Source organism: Microtus pennsylvanicus, chromosome 11, assembly GCF_037038515.1.
Source record: "Microtus pennsylvanicus isolate mMicPen1 chromosome 11, mMicPen1.hap1, whole genome shotgun sequence".
NCBI lineage: Eukaryota > Metazoa > Chordata > Mammalia > Rodentia > Cricetidae > Microtus > Microtus pennsylvanicus.
In genome coordinates, this window is record NC_134589.1 from 4,517,806 (window position 1) to 4,536,249 (window position 18,444).

Sequence of the window (18,444 nt, forward strand, 5' to 3'; positions counted from 1 at the left end):
AGCCACCAAACAAGATGAGCGGACACGGTACTTCATTCTGACCACGCTGTCGTCCTCTCTCCTCTGACCTCTGTTCATTGATAAGACTCTTGAGTGTCCTAGCAGCTAAAGACAGCCTTTGGCTCTCTGTGGCCTTAACTGGTTAAATGATAATTCTCTTGGAAATCTGTTGAAAACTGGAACCATTACAGTAGGAAAATGTACGTCATGTATGAACCATCATTTTGCAAGCCTTTCTTGGTTGGGGAGGGATGGAAGTTTGTGGACCTCTTAGATCAATAGACTGCAATAGAATATAGATTAATCAACACTATGGAATGTAGACTGTGTCATCCTTGATTAATTGGCATGGTTTCTATAAAGACCAAGATAATAAATATTTTTAGCTTTCTGTTTCATGGGCTTTTTTTTTTTAATCTTCTCAGCTCTTCTGTTGAAATCTAAAACCATCAGAAAACAATGCCTAAATGAACAAGCCTGGTGGCTATGTTACAATAAAAACTTAGAAAGCCAAGCATGGGTTGTCCTTAGCTGACAAGGCTGTGGTTTGTCAACGCCCGTCTTAGACCGTCAAACATAAAATTCTAATTGGTAAACTCAGTGAATAGAGTTTTCAACTCCATATTTGGCTTAGTGGTGAGGCCTATTAGGAATCTAAATATAGGCAAATAAACATCAGAAAGAATGGGGAATTTTTTAGTTCCATGAATGTCATCTGTTTGTTTCTCCAGGTAAGTATGTATTTATTACCCCAGACGGTGATGGAACAGTTTTGTCTAGGTTATGATATCCTTTTCATTACTATGTAATTGGCATCATGACTGTTTAGTTTGGAAGAGGCACATTCTTGATATGCCAGAACGACAGTGCACTTGTGAGACCAGACTTAGCTTTAGAAGCAGAAGGCAGATATGATTATTTTATTTTACTTTTAATTTCTCTTTCTCTCTTTCTCTCATTCTATCATCTCTCTGTCTGTATGTGCATGTACATGTGGATTAGATCCCTGGAGCTGGAGTTATAGGAAGATATGAGTTGTTTGATGTGGGTGCTGGGAACTAAATCAGGCCCTCTTGAAGATCAGTAAGTGCCCTTAACCTCTAAGCCATCTGTCTATCCTATTTTATCTTTTGGTGTCTATGAGACAGGATCTCACCTATCCCAGACTGACCTCAAACTTGCTATATAGTTGAGGAGGATCTTGAACTTTCAACCCTATTGCCTCCATCTCCCACGTGCTGGGATTACAGGTGTGCACCACCACACCTTGTTTTATGTGGTGCTGAGAAGCGAACCCAGGGCTTCATGCATGGTAGACAATCACTCTACCACTTGGGCTACATCTCCAGTCCCATTCTGCTATGGGACAATGGTTTTACCCTGTCAAGGTTTGTTTCTTGTACTTGTTTAATAAAATTCTCATTAGCCAGTAGCCAGGCAGGAAGTATAGGCAGGGCAACGAGGCAGGAAGTAGAGGTAGGGCAATGAGAATAGGAGTATTCTGGGAAGAGAAAGAGACAGTCTGTAGTCATCACCCAGACAGAGAGGAAGCCAGACACAGAGCAAGCAAGATGTAACTGCCTTGCTGAAAAAGGTACCAAGCCGTCTGGCTAACACAGACAAGTATTATGAGCTAATATAAGTCATAAGAGTTAATAAGAAGCCTGAGCAACTAGGCCAATCACTCAGTCAATACCATTTGTACCTACTTGGCTACATCTCCAGTCTAGCGTCTTCAGAAATGTGTCCACCTTATCTATTGGCTTCTTTGTTTGTTCAGTCCCCCCCCCTCCAAAAGTAATTTGGAGTAGTTTAGGATCCATAGTCCTTTTCTCTGGCTATCTTATAGGGCTCTCGTTTGCATTGTGATCCAATTCATGCTGTCTGCTTTGAGATTTGCCTCTGAACTTTGCCAGGGCACTCCCATTAATACCTTGCTGACTCAAAGGGCTTTTAGTACATTGCTGATTCAAGGGATCCTTACAAAATGCTGCATTTCCGATATGATTTTTCTTGGGTTGCCAGCCCTCATGAGTTTCTAAACCTCAGAGCTTGTGTGCATCATCCGCCTCTGTCAGTGTTTGTACACTTCGCTCTAAGACAACTGTTGTGCAAGGACCTCTGGTCTTTCCTTTATCCCCTTTCCGAACACGACACATTTTAAAGCTATTGTCTACACAGCATCCACGTTATCTACATTATCCTCATAACAAATCACACTTAGAAAAACACACAAGACTCCTTAAGAGTGCATATTGAAGTGTTTGTTGACGTAGTCTACCTAAAAGAGTGTTTTTCATTCACCAGGGGAAAAGGAAACTTGAGTTCTAGAACCTTCAAAACACAGTTACCTTCCCATGGGAAGAATCTTACCACCAAATCCAGAGACCTTTCCCCGAGGCTTCGCTGTTGACGGCCATGCAAATCTCATCATCCCACGCAGGTCCTTTGGAGACAGGGCATGATTGTGGTTTACCTTTGCAGTCCCTGACCCAAACTTCACTTCTCAGGTATAGTTCCCGCAGAAATGTCTTCCTACTAAAAACAAGGGGGAGTCTAGTTAAAGAGAGACAGAAATCAAGTTCAAGGACTTCATAGTAGGGATTTTTTGTTTTATTTGTATTTTAATGCAGATATGCTAAAAGAATTTACATATATTCAGGGATTGAAGAGATGGCTTAGTGTTAAGAGAACCTCACGTTCCCTGCACCTATGTGTTGGCTCACAACTGTCTCTAGCTCTAGTTCCTGGGGATCTGATGCTTTTCTGGACTCCTCAGGCACCTGCATACATATGCTGCATATAACTCATGCAAGTATACACACATACATACTAAAAACAACAACAGCAACAACAACAACAACAAAAAACCCAGTCAAATGTTTAAAACCATTTACATATATTTAGCCTGCTCTTGGGATTCTGAGAAATTTTTGACCATGGTTTGTTTCTTCATTGGAGCTAAGCAACTGGCCCCCCTTTTCTCTTGAGAGTTAGTTAGAGTTTTGGAGATCTGCACTGGATTTCTTTCTGACCCTTGTCAGTATTGGCAGTTGAGGAATGATCTCAACATACTCCATGCTTCCCCACAGGTTATACTGTGCAATTCTGAGCTTCAGGGTCTCGGTCCAGAAATCAAGCTTTTGTGGGATGGAGAGCAAGGGCAGGTGTATGCACTAACTTGTTCCTGAATGTGTGAAACCATTTCCTGTGTCACCTGTAACCTGAGCTTTGACCAGGCTGCCAACCATTTCCTGCGTCAGTCTTTTTCAGTCATGTCTTGCTGGTCTCCCTCCGTGTGTCCTAGATGACCTAGGCTGGCTTGATACTTGTGTGGGTGATTTCACACAGCCAAAGTCAGTAACAGTTACTAAACAATGAGCTCCAACATTCTAACTTCTTAACAATATCCCAGAGAACTTTTTGCTAGCTTACAAAGTAGCAGGTAATGCTTGCGGCATTTTGAAACTCTGAAACATTCTGTGTTTTCCCGGAACTTCTGCTCGCTCCGTTTCGCCTAACTCTGTTCCCCATCTTTGCTTAAACCCTTCTACCCTTCTACTCCCAGTATTTTGCCTTCCATTTTCATAGTATTTGTTTTCTGTTACCCTGGCTACCGTTCTTCCTTAAAGCCTTTTTTTTCTTGCCCCTCGTGGGCCCATTGCTGGTTTCCTAGCACCTGCACACACCTGCTCCCTCATTCATACACACACAGACAGATGAGCAGCGATGATGCACATATGAGAGAGGACATGAGGCGTTTGTCTTCCTGTGCCTGTGGACTTTATAGGAGATTCACTTATTTGTCAATATAATTATTTCTTTCCCCGTGTCACACACCAATTTTACTTGTAAACGGTGTGTATTCTAAAGGAAGCTCTCGGGCCAAAGCAAACAAGGCTTGATGTAAAAACAAAGTTCATATGGATGACCGTTTCTTGGTACCCAAAATATTTTGAAAGGAGACAATAGATGGATGTCCATCCATCCTTCAAAACTCCGTATTCCAGCTCTTATAATTGGAGTGGGGAGAGTTTAGAGTAGAAGGCTGTTGTGGGTCCCCTCTTAGACGTCTTCATCCTTCCTGCCATGTGCACCATGCTGCTGATCATCCTGGGGGTAGAACCATCCCTTTTCTCTGTGGGTTCCAGGGTCTTTTTCTTTATAAACTAGGCAGGCTGAACTGTGGAAGGTAGGATTTATTAAGAGTTTTGTTCAGGAAGGACTACACGGAATGTTTCACACGTTTGAGGTAAGTGTTAAATCTAAATTCCAACCCTGTAATCTCACCTACAGAGGTGAAGGACCTGGGGCTATAGACTTCACCTTGAAAACAAGTCAAGCTGATTTTTTTTCCCAAACCAGAAGCATCCCTCATCACTGTATGGTGAAAGGAAAGTTAGGAATATCAAGTGATAATTTCTGTCAAGCTTTGGAGTTGTATTTTGCATTGCCCATCTTGTCCATCAATGCACTATTCTATCCTTGCCTCTTGTCCGAGGCAGCCCAATACATTCTTATGTTAGCTTAGCTTTTTTTTATCATCCACATTGTATATGGTGGATTTTTTTTTCCTGATTTTAACTTAAAAGCTTGTTATAAGTGGTAATGTTATCTCAGAAATCCTAAAATCAAGGCAATAAAAAACTCATGTGCAGGACTTGTAGATATAAACATTGCTGCAGATATATAATAGATGTTATAATAGATGTTAATAAAAGTTCCAGGGGTGTACCTAGTTGAAGGATAATGTGGCCTTAACTAAGTCATGTGTGTGTGTGTAGCATTTGGAATACCCAAATAGCCTGGGTCTCATTCTGGAAAAATCCATCAGTATCTGCAAGTACCATTAATGAGGGCTGTATAATAGCCTGGATCACTGACCTCTGTGGTCATAAAGCCAATAATAACAATGATTTGCCAAAGGTGGGGTGGTTTTGTCTTATGCTTATGTATAGGTTATGGTATGATGGGATGCCCATCACTAGATCTTGTGAAGTTTGTAGCATCATCTTCCACTTTATTTCTGATCTAAGAGCATATTAAGAGTGTGTTTTTGGTATGCTATGAAGTATGGTTTTGAATTCATTCTTTTGGCCAAGACAATGGCAGAGATGATAGGTCAGTGGTTGTTATGTGGCTCTCGGCTCCCTTTTTACCACCTCCGAAGGGAAGTGAAACGGCAATTAAGTCAAACTCGAACTTCTGTGCTGAGGAGGAGCATCCCCTCTGATTTCCCATCTCAGGATGTGCTTCAGTTCCACACTGGTGCCAAGGGGGAAGTCTTGAGTTGCCAACACTGTAACTTTTTTTCTGGGTGTGTGCGTGCGTGCATGTGTGTGTGTTCACACTGTGTGTGTTGTGTTCAGTGTCTTGTCAATCTGTGAACTGACTTGAACAGTGGAGAAGACAGAGATGAAGGCAAAAGCACTTCATTCTGTCTGCTAACCATGCTTCCATAGCTGGGACATATGATGTCAGCCCTCAGGAGGGATGTTCTTGAATGAAATGGTGTGTTATCTCATAAAAAACTGTACAACCAATAAAAGACATTACAGAAATGCATTGGGTCAGTATCTTCCTTGAACTGCTCATGGTATGTGTTCTAGGAATGCTGTATTTAGGAGAAGACCCTTTAGGTGGACTGCAGAAATAGCTCAGGCTTAAGCCCCCTGTCTATCCTCAGCAAGGCTCTGGGTGTGAGCCGCACTCCAGCAAAAACGCAAAACCAAGCAAGACGTTTGAGGTGCAAGTACTGCCTTCATGATTTAGCCCCACCCCCATTTTTCTGTTCTTACCACCGCATTCTCGTTTGGTTTTTGTTTCTCTGATTATCACCATGATCAGAAGCAATGCAGGGAAGGAGAAATTCCATTTGGCTGATACTTTCTGGTCGCAGTTCATCACTGAAGGAAGTCAGGGCCGAGATTGAAGGCAGAAACCATGGAGAAATTCTGCTCACCTGCTTGCTCACTGGCTCAGCTAGATTTCTGATATGGCCTAGGAAATGGCGCCACTCACAGTGATCTGGGCCCTCCTACAGAATCATAAATCAATGATCTCTCACATTCGTGGCTACTGATCAATCTGATCTGTGAAATCCATCAATTAATGTTACCTCCTTCCAGGTAACTCTTGATCATAAAGATTAGCCAGGACACACGCCACTCTGCAAGTAGAACAAAACCAAGCACATCTATACAACAGGGCCAAATCTTTACAGCTCAAGAGAAAAAAAAAGCATTCCATTCCTAATGTACATTAGACTCAATATTCTTGTAGCAGCCTTGTTTAGAAGGGAAGGCCAAGGTCTCATGATTAAAATCAGATGGCTTAAATGAAAAGATCAAGACCTTCTTGCTTGGTTGGCTGCATAGTTCAACCAATCATTCACGTTTTCCTTAATACTTTTCGTGTCATGTTAGAATATTTCTGTTGTGAGATATAGCAGTGCCGTGAGTCAGATGGCCAGAGAGACGAAGGAGAAAATGGTACCATAACTAAATATGGTTGAATCTGCCAAGTGTTCTGATTTGCCTTATAATCTCAGCCCTATATCCTTTATATGCACATGTACTTTGGAGACTTGCTAGACCCTGGTGTGAACAGTTGGAATGAATCAGCCATTGTATTGGGAAGTATACATCCACTTCTATCTTGCCTCTTGGTTAAACATGTCACTGTTGAACTAGGAATAGACAAACTTAAATGTTCCTCAAATTGAGCCTTAGATTTACATCGTTTTAGAAATTAGATTCTAAAGTGGAGGACTCACAGTACATACACACATCACCCAAATGACTTCCTGATGCTAGATGACAATGGGGCCATCTAGACTTTACACTCTTCTTCCCACCAGGCTGCATTAAGATAATTCAAATCATTCATTCATCTTTACCTGAGAGGCCTTCCTTGTGGCAAGAAGCAGAGGGAGGGTTGTGGACAAGGAGGGAGTGTTGGTTTCTTTTCTCATGGTGTTGATGAAATACCTGTCAAGGGACAGTCTAATGGTGGAAGGATTTATTTGGTGTCACAATCCCATGGCACAGTCTATCATGTGGGCGAAACATAGTGGAAAGAGCCTGAGGCACCTGATCACACTGATCTGCCTGGAGTGACCTTTAGACGCTTCCTGGCTCCACCCAGCAGCGTTCGGCAGGCAGGAAGCAGAATGAGGCAGGTGAATGTTTGTGCCCAGCTGTCTCCTTTTTCCTCACTCTGACCCAGTCCAGGGAAGAGTCCTAGCCACATCAAAGGTGGGCTTTCCCATATCAGGTCGCCTAGGCGATCCCTCACAGCCATGCCCCAAGACTTTTTTCCTTGGGGTGATTTTTAGATCCTGCCAAACTGACAATCATTGAGCATCACTGAGGGCATCATATTCAAAGGCTCTTAGTTTCTCCCATTCTTTACAGCCATTGTTATCTTCATCTTCACACTAACACATCATCAGACGTAAAATGATTTATCTTCTGAAGAATGTACACCTTTGCACACCTTTCATATTGACGGGTGTTAGTTCGCCCCATCAGAATCATTTTCTCCCATCAGAATCTGGATGGAGGAAGTACTTATTTTTTTTTTAAATTTGGTGTTCTTTATCTACAGGCAAATTGAAAATCCCACAGAAGTTTATCACCATGTCTAGCATTCCTATGGATCTCCTGGGGACAGCTGCATGATCTGGCTGGGAGTTCCCATGTAGTCGCCAACAGATGGCTGGAGTATGTCATTGCTGAATGTCTAGACTTGGTTGGCTGGGGTTCCTGGGAGTTGATTTAGCACTTCTCTGGAGATCTCCACATGGTAGCCAGCTTGGAATCTTCACCATCCCTCTATTTCAGGTTAGTCAGAAGTCTTCCATCTCCTCCCAAATTAGTGATCTACATGGTCCAGGGAGAAGCCTCAAACAAGTTAGAAAGCATGATCTCCAGTCAGAATATTAGAAGTGTATTTTGGGAGAGTGGATCTTTGAGAACTAACTACAGTGTTTGGTCATGCAACATGGTGAAAATAAACCAGTAAACTTACAAACCAACCATCCTATTCTTGTGTACGTGTGTGTATGTGTGTGTGTGTGTATGTGTGCGTGCGCACGCACACATGTGGGTAAGGGTTCACACACATATGTGAAGGATAGATGACAACCATGAGTGTCATTCTTCAGGGTCTTTTATTGACCTGGAACTTACTAGTAGCTAGGCTGACAGGTCCCTGAGCCCCAGGAATGGACCGATGTTTTGTCTCTGGAGAACATGCGCTACTTCCTGGCTTAAAAACATTTTTATTGCATTTTATTTCTTTATTTTGTGTGCAATAGGAAGTTGTGCCATGTCACAGCTGGCATGAATCAGTTCTCTCCAGCCACCATGTGTGGCCTGGGGATTGAGCTGTTCTCAGAGGTGGTGGAGGTACTTGTACCTGCAGAACCATCTTCGTACTGAGTCATCTTAGGGCTCATGCCTGCCCTTTCCTTTCATGAGTTCTGGGGGTATGGACGCTCAGGGCCTTCTGCTTTCATGAGTTCTGGGGGTATGGACGCTCAGGGCCTTCCGCTTTCAAGGCAAACATTTCTCCGACTGAGCGCTCTCTGTAGTCCTTACTCCCTCTCCCCCCCAATTCAGCGGACAAAAGGCACTGAGAAACATTTATTAAAATTCGCGATGAAATTAGTTTCTGTTTAATTATAATCCATAATTCCATCAAGGGAAGTTATTTGATCAAAACAATGCTATCTGATCGAGGGTGAGTAAGCCACCTCTGTGTGAAGTCAAGCCACAGCTGAAGTTAAAATGACACGAGAAAGAACAAACCTTTGACAGAAGTGACTCACAGAACTGTCTGCGTTTCCCCACCACCCCAGATGGCCAGGGCTCAGGAATACTTGCTGAGTAGGTGGTTTCTCCTCAAATGGAATTAGCTTTATTTTTTTTTTGTATTTTAAAAATAATATACTTTGAGAACACAGGCAGGAAAATAAATACCACCTCCTAATCTAAGTTAATTGTTCGTGAATTTAAAAATTATATTGTTTAATTTCCACCCACACTTGGAAACTCAGAACACACATGTGCGCGCACACACACACACACACACACACACACACACACACACACACTACAAAGCTTTAGAGGTGCTGCTGCCTGCCATGTTAGCTGCGTCCGTCCACTGTTGTGACAAGATGACTGTCAGAAGCAGCTTAAGGGGGGAAGGGCTTATCTGGCTCCCAGTCTGAGGGTTCATGGCAGGGCAGGGAATGCACACATGGGCATGGCTGCAGGGACAACTGGTCACCCTGTATCCTCAGTTAGAAAGTGGAGGGTGGGTACTGGTACTCATCTTGATTTCTGATTTTCAGTCTAGGACTCCACCCTGAATGTGGTGGCTCTTTCCTCCTGTGCTAAAGATTTTGGAACCCACCCTCATAGGCACACCCAGAGGTTTGCTTCCATAGTGATTTTAAATCCTATCAAGTTGACAGTAGAGATAACTACAAACCACACTTAACCTTGATTTCCAAATTGCATTATGGGCATCTTGTTAGTCTCTTTATCTATCTATCTATCGATCTATCTATCTATCTATCTATCTATCTATCTATCTATCCACCTACCTACCTATCTATCTACCTATCTATAATAATCATCATCATTTTTAGTGGTTGAATAATACTCTAATATATACATATATAGATACATGTATACTTAGTTGTTCCTGTACTGTCAAGAGTTTTGATTATTCCATTTTGATAACTGTTCATCCTGTATTCTTTTTGGGCCACACTGCTTTAGGGATTCTTGAAAGAACCACAGGATCTTCTGAATTTTCCTCAGGGCTGACCATCGGCATGGTTTTATTTATTTATGTCATCATAGCCCTCTCCTTCCATTCTTGTCTTACTCCCCCCAAACTTCCTCCATCCTAGGTCCAGCTTCAGGCTAGGAGATCAGACTTGCAAAAAGTAGGGATTTGCACCACTGGAATCCACTCACCTGATGATATCTTGTTGGTCCTGTAGGCATATCCCTAGAGCAAAATGGAGTAAGTGGATGCTTTTCAGGAAGACCTCCTCAGAGGTCAAAATGATTAAGAAAAAGTCTTTAGAAAAAGCATAAAGCATAGAGATAGGAAAGTCGAGTCTGCTTCTAGGAAACAAAAGATTTATAATTAATGTCACGTGAATACTGTTAAATTCAAGAAGTATAAGTCTGTATTAGTCAGGGTTCTCTAGAGTAGTAGAACATATAGAAAGAGTCTCTCTATATGTACACACACATACATATGAAATTTATTAGAATGACTTCTAGGCTGTGGTCTAGATAACCAAACAATGTCTGCCTATGAATGGAAGACCCAGGAATCCAGTGGTTGCTCTGATCTACAGGAGACCAGATGTCTCAGCTGGTCTTCAGTGTATGCCACAATTCTGAAGAAGTCTGTTTTAATGTTGCTGAAGAGATGGAGTTGCTACAGAGACGAGAGCAAGCAGGAAAAGAGCAAACACTTCCTTCTGATCCATGATATAGGCTTCCAGCAGAAGGTGTGTCCCAGGTTAGAGGTGGGTCTTCCTGCCTCAAGATCTGCATTAAAGATATGTCTAGCTCACCTCAAATTAGCCAAAACCCCCTCACAGGTATGCCCCTCCATGTTTGGGTTTTAGTTAATTTCAGATGTAGTTAAGCAAGACAACCAAGAATAGCCATCACAGCATCTATCACAATTTGTCAACAAACAAACAAACAAACAAACAAACACACAAACAAAAATGTGTACCAAAGATGTTGTAACAGACAATTATGAAATTTCCACCTGGTCTTGTGTACATGTGAGATTACACAGTCTTTCTACACATTCTCTCTCTCTCTCTCTCTCTCTCTCTCTCTCTCTCTCTCTCTCTCTCTCTCTCTCTCTCTCTCTCTCTCCCCTCTCCCTGTGTGTGTGTGCATGCTCCTGTGTGTGAGCACAGGTGTGTATGAACCATGGAGTAAGTGTGGAGGTCAGAGATCAACACTGGTTGGGTGCCATTCCTCACATTCCACCTTGTTTGAGACAGGGTGTATTTATATGTTAGAAGCTGCAGATGCCACACTATCCATTCCCATGAGCTTCTGGGGATTCTCCCATCTCCACCTCCCTTGAGAACAAGACTGCAAATGTGTGCCATTGCTCTGGTTTATTATTATTATTTTATCATTATTATTATTATTATTATTATTTGGTGAGTCCTGGGGATCTGAACTCAGATCTTCATGTCTTCTTGTTTGTCCGGCATCGTCTTATCCACTGAACTAGCCACACAGCCCCAAGTACACAAAGGTCTTTATAAAGCTACGGGCCAAACTTTGCAATTACAACAACACAAACAAACACAATGAACAAATGGTCAGTGGTCAATGACAATGCCAGCCTTGGCGGTGTCAGTGGAAACTGTCTCCAGGTGCAGCACAGCTGTGCTCTTGTGTGAAGTTTGGCACTGTCCGGGAGTTTGTCCTCTGTGCCCCTGGTCACCAATGAATTCCCACTACCACCACCCCATCACCTGGGAGCCTGTTCGCAATGCACAGAAGAACATGGTGTCCAAACCATCCTCCAGGGATTCCTATCCAAGTGGTTCTTTAAGAAGCACCGATCCGTTTATCATACCTGATCTCAAATGTGCAATGGTTCAATAGTAAATATTGCTGTAATGTTTTTGATATTCATAAAGAGAAGGTGCCTCTAGAATAATCATGAGATTTATAAAGTATAGTAACTATATTATGCAGGTGGATCAAACTATATTGGACAGCGAGATGTGTGTGTTTAATCATATTAAAGTTTATTGGCACTCTGAGATCTGGTTATATACAGTTTCTTCCTTTCTCATTTTCCTTTGAATTTTTGTTGTAGGTGTGTGTGTGTGTGTGTGTGTGTGTGTGTGTGTGTGTATGAGAGACAGAGAGAGAGAGAAAGAGAGAGAGAGAGAAGAGAGAGAGAGAGAGAAAGAGAGAGAGAGAAAGAGAGAGAGAGAAAGAGAGAGAGAGGAAGAGAGAAAGAGAGAGAGAGAAAGAGAGAGTGCGAGAGAGAAAGAGAGAGAGAGACGATAATTAAAGAAGATCTGTCATGCCTCAGGAACCTTTCACACTGTGTTTTGAGTCTCTTACCAGGACCAAGGATTTCCGGCTTAGCTGGGCTGACTGGACTTATGAGTCCCACCTCTGGGCATTAAACATATGGGCTCATATTTGCAGGGCAAGCATTTTTCCAACTGAGGTGTTTCTCCAGCCCATATTGTATAAACTTTGAAATATTGAGAAGCAAGGGAGTCAAAGAACCCTTTAAAAATCACATTTATACCAATTGTAGAGAAAGTTATTGCATAGATTGCTGATGGAAAGCTACTTAAGAATCCAGAGCATGGTGCTGGCTTCACAGGGAAGGAGGTCTGGGACAGGCTGACTCTGTGGCTCCAAGTGAGACCTCAAAGGATGCTGCGTTGGCCAGAACCCTTGGCAAAGAACCCCTGTCATCCGAGAAAGGACAGAGGTTGACTCACAGACTAGCACTATCTGCCTGAGAGGAGTCAGGTCATCTCAAAGCACTCAGTTTTCCTATGAACGGGAACACTACAGCCAAGTGGGAGGCATAGACTTTCTATTAGACAAGAACTTGCTAAACCACTCGACCTTCCCAACAGTCTGCAGAGCTGTTTATTGGGAGTGTGCCATCATTTTGGCCCCTCCAGTTGGCAGCCAGGGATGTCAAGCTGGTGACATTGTGTGCTTCTCGCCAGTTCATAGCTCCCACCATAAAGTGACTAAGTCAGATTCACTGGGCAGAGTGGCCTTTGGATATTCATCCTCTCCTTGAGCTGACTGGATTTTAGGACTCCTTCACCAGAATCCAGTGAGTTACCCCCCCCCCCCCCCCAGAGATGAACTTAAATAGTGACTTGCCAGACCCCCGAGCTCCCTAAACCATGTTAGAAAGTAGCATAGATTAAGTCTGTTTCCAGGGAAATCCTAGGGCAAATGGCGAGATCAGTTTGCTAATGAGAAAGAACACAGATCCTCTTCATTTTGGTAAGTCACTTTTTGAGACATAAAGGAGGTAGTTGATGGTATTAAGGAAACAGTATTTTCTGGGCACAATGAACTCACAACGATTGTGACAGCATACACTAGAACTCTTCAGTCTCCAGTCAACATTCTAACACAGAATGGATACAGTGGGCAGCCATGCCGCCATGACAGAAGAGCTCTCGGCATTTGATAGCTACTGGGAGAAGCTTTCTTCAATCATGTGACCCTGGTCAGCTGACCACAGACTGGGGAAAACCCCAGTCCCCAAACTAGCCAGACAACAAAACCTGTACTTGGAGGAGACAGAAGGAAAACAAAAATAGTAATCGAAAGTTGGGATGGGAAGATCTAGAGGAAATGAGATGGGTGTGGGTATTTATTTATTTATAAAATAAATTGTATGAAACTCTCAAAGAATTAATACAAAATTTCCAAAAAGAAAGAAAGAAGGAAGGGAATGAAAGAAATAAAAGAGCCAGGGAGCTTTATTTTTAACTTATCTGTATTTGCACACAAAATATTCATGATTCATTGCGTACCATGGTAGGGTAATGTCAGCTGAAATATGCCTTGGTAATGCCAACAAAATGGGGGAGTAATTATTTCAAAACAGCGAAAGCAGGCGAAATAAACTGAGCAGCACTGACATCAGAGAGAGAATTCTACTTTGGAACCATGGAGCCTCGGCAAAACTCTGTCTCCAGGTAGCTACTAGCAGTGTGCTCTTGAGGAGCAGAACCCACAGCAAGAGTGTGTACCCAAAGGAGATGTGTTATATTGTGTTAGATTGGCTTCGTGGCACTGTTGGGTAATTCTACACTGACTATCCTCTTCATGTAAATCCCCAAGACCGGATGTTGGGACAGTCCCAACCTGGCACACTGAGTGCTTGTAGGACTCCCAGATCCCCACTTGTCTTCAGTACAGGTTGGAGGCTGGTTCCAGTGTCAGTGGAGGGTGCCAGCAACCGCTGCTATAAGGGGGTAGATGGCCAAGTCAACTAGACACAAAGACAAGCAGGCAGAAAGCAAAAGCCTTTCCCACCCATGACTTAATTTTTCCCTCGGCTGCCCCTGGAAGGTGCCATCCACATTTAAGGTGGGTCTTCTCACTTCAAATAACCAGATCAAGAAAATGTCTCCCAGCTATGCCCAGCATCTGATTAGTTAATTTTAGATCCGGTTAAGTTGACATCTGAGATTAACCATCACAAAGACAGACCTAACTTCTACCTCAATTTACTCCTCTTAAGTGTCAGGAGAACAATACTAGCTATTTAGAGGGCATGTTGTCTGTAAGTCAAAATAGTCTATGTCGTAACACAATGTATTTTTCTCAGTTTTGTCTTTTGATCACTTGAATGCTTTTCTCAGTCAATATGATTAGATAAAAATGCACATAGAAGGAAATACACTTAACAACTTCAAATCTGAAGGTATTTCAGCTTCAGCCCATCCAGCCCACCGTATCACAGCAACACTTGGCTTTTGTTGGCTGAATGTGTGGGAGTGTACAAGCCGAATCTTGATGCCACAAGCAAACGTTCCTGTTTTTCAATTGGATATTAGAGCCCAAATTTTCTTCACTTATTCACGCGAAGGGTAAAACCACCCTTTCACTTCTGAGCACCCTGTTTTGTGAGATGAAGGCACAGCCGGCACGAACCAGGAAACCCACAGCACGCATGCCAACATTCTCAACCCGTGTGTTAAGACGGAAGTATGTTACATCAGGAGAATAAAGGACAAGAGACACAGCTTTTAATGTGGCTGGGCTGCAGAAACCAAGATGTTCTTGGAGCCTGCTTTAAGTGCATACAAGCTCCTGAGAAAGCCAGAAGGAGGCAAAGATTCCCAGACACTGGAGGTAGAGGTGCTTGCGAGCCACTCTATGTTGGTGCTGGGAACCAGACTTGGGTCACCTGCAAGGAGAATAGCCCTCTTAACTACTGAGCCAACTCTCCAGCCCCCATAAGGTATTTTAAAATGAAAAATCCTTCTAATTTATCAAATATTAGAGAAGCTAAGCCATATGGATTGGAGGTTTCAAAGCCCATAATCACACTGTGTTTTCAGAGAAGGCTCCGAGTACTTGCCCAAGTAAAGCAGAGGCTGTTAGTGCCACCAGCCCCAGGTTAGACCTCAGCTTTCCTCCCTATTTGTCTGGGGTCATGGATCCATTTCTTATACCTTCTGAGTCTCAGCTTATTTTCGTCTGAATAAGTAGAACATAGCACTGTGCTGGGGAGGGGGAAATGGTAACTGTAAAGATAAGTAAGAATCTAGGCCCCAAGACAGCAGCTCAGTGTGTAAAACGCTTATGCTCCAAGCATGTTGGCCTGAGTGTGAGCTCCAGAACCCATGTTAAAGACTTGGATGTGATGGGAAGTGCTTGTAAACCCAGCAGGGAAGGCGGCAGGAGTGGGGTGGGGTGGGGTAAGGTGGGGTGGAGTGGGGGGTGGGGGGCAGTCCTGGAGGCTGTAGCCCAGATAGTCTAACCTACTGGGTGAGCCCTGGTCAAATGGGAGGTCCCATCTCAAAAACAGTGACCCTGAGATGACTTCTGACACTTGTACCTGCTCACACATGTAAGTGAACCTTTACACACACACACACACACACAGACACACACACACACACAGACACACACACACACAGACACACACACACACAGACACACACACACAGACACACACAACACAGACACACACAGACACACACACACACAGACACACACACACAACACACACACACACACACACAAACACATGAGGAATCTTATACTGTCTGGTATACATAGGTAGCCCTCATGGCACTTACATGTTGCTGTTATAAAGCCATGCACACACTTCCCATATGTCATCTTTGCTCCACAGAATTTTGTTGTAATAAGAACACTACTAGGAAGATAACATTTGCTTTTAGAAGCAAACGCCAGAAAGGACATTATTATCAATGACTTAAGAATGACTCACGCAATCCTCTGTCACAGAGGTGTATACCATTGCTCACACTCTTAAGGATGGGCAGGAAGATCTCACAGTTCCGTGACTCAGGTTTGCAAAATGACTCAGCTAACAAAATGGAGGAGTCAGAGTGAAGGGGCTGGCCTCCCTTTGGTATTTACATGACAGCCCTCTCTGTAATGTTCTCTAACTTGTTGAGCTTGAGAATAGTTTTTTAGCTTTTTTCAGGAAAACCAATGTTTTAAATGGATTAGCTAATGGGCCTAAGACATCAGTACTTTGAGTGATCCGGCGGTGCACAGCAAATCATTGAGCAGCCAGTTGCAGGATGGTCTGGCCTGTGCTCAGGAGACAAACTGTGTAGGTATGGGGGGTCACACCTCTTGGGTGATGAGCAGGTGACATTCCAGGATGTGGGGCAGATCACTAGGACTTCAGCAGCTGGGCAGGCTTTAGAGTGGAGCCTCGTTTTGTTCAGTTAGGATCAGAATAGAGGCTTGGTCTTAATCAGAGAGGAGCAAAGAGAATATGAATAGAAGCCTGGACAGTGGACCAACCTAAGGAGCAGGGGGCGGAGCGGGGGCAGGAAGTTCCGGTGCCCTGTAAGTCTACAGTAGGTATGTGCACATGCGTACTTGATACTATGTGAGGACTGTGGTAAAGGAGAGGGTGGGTGTGTTAGTTACTGTCCTATTGCTGTGAAGAGACACCATGACTGTGACAATTTATAAAAGAAAACATTTAACTGGGGGCTTGCTTACGGCTTCGGTCATGTGAGTCCATGACCATCACGGCAGGAAGTATGGCAGCAGGCATGCAGGCATGGCACTGATCCACTACAGGAGGCAGAAAAAGATGGAGTCAATACCGGGCCTGGCTAAAGCTTTTGCAACATCAAAGCCCATGACATACCTCCTCCAACAAGGCTACACCCAACTCTTCTTAAACAGTTCTACCAAGTGTGGACCAAGCATTCCAGTATATGAATCGATTCGAATATATGCATCCATACAAGGCACCACAAAGGAGACTATGACCAGAGAGAGGCATTCCAGACATCCAGTCATCACCACGACAGGACCACGAGGTTCGAAAAGAGAGGCACAAAGTAACTCACCAGCATGAATGGGTGGAGAGGAAACAGTTCCAGCAATGGAGATGATCAAGTTGTTACTAATCTGTAGACTCTGCTTGAGGCCAAAGGTGGAGGGGACTGTTTGGCTACTTGATTAAGAAAACTCTCCTCCAGCCCATGCCACAAGCTCATGAGAGAGAGAGAGAGAGAGAGAGAGAGAGAGAGAGAGAGAGAGAGAGAGAGAGAGAGAGAGAGAGACAGAGAGACACAGAGAGAGACAGAGACAGAGACAGAGAGACAGCGACACACATGGAGAGAGACAGAGACAGAAACTAGTTTTATCGCTCAGCCGCAGAGATGGAATCACACCATGATTACGTGTGAAGACTGAGAAGCTTGGGAAGAGAAGATCTCTGGTCATGGTTTTCACCTTCATGAGCCTCTTAAGCAATGCAATGGGGCAATGGTAACTTTGTCCTTTGGAACCTAAGATTGGTAGGAGGGAACTCCATGCCATTCTGGCAGTCTATGAAAGAGTCAGGTCCAGTGGCTACAGAGCCTATGGACACGTATACTTTCCATTTCAAAAGGAGAGGGGTTCATTCTTTAAGAACCATGTCAAATCCGAGCTCACCATCATTCAGAAATGCAAGCCAGTTTTATAACAGAATAAAATAGACTAATCCCCCTTATCTGTGGTCTCTTTTGGGCAGTTCCAGTTGCCCACCGCCAAGGAAATCTCTCTAAAATCCGTACACAGAAGCCTGCAGAAGTTAAAACCCAAACAAAGCCCAGGACTTAACCTGTAAATCATTCTTCTAAGTTGCATTACCAAACTCGACAGTTTCCCATCCCAGTGCGTATGTCAGTTCATCCAGTGTGTCCTGTGTCACTCTGGGACATGTAGTAGTCCCCTGGTTTATCAGATCAGCTCAGCGCCTGCACCTTTAGAAGTAGCCTAGTGCCTCATGGGCATTGCAAGTTAACCCCCTGACTCCACCTCCTCACACAGGCTCTCATCACAAGAAAAGAGTTAGCGTAGTTATAGGATATTTTGAGGGAATGTGACTATAGTCACATAATTTTTATTATAGTGTGCTATTACCCATGTTATATTTTAATTTTAGTTAATAAACTTGTTCATTTGTTTAGTGAACTTAATTTATAATTTATGTCTACCATCGGTATATGATTATAGGAAGAAACATTATGTATAGGGTTTGATCCATATTTCCACAGTAATAGGCATTCACTGGGGGCTCCCCTACACATAACTGTGGGGGACTGTGGCACCCTTTCAGTTCCTTGAACATGTTTCAGTGATCTCTCTGAGATAAAAACTA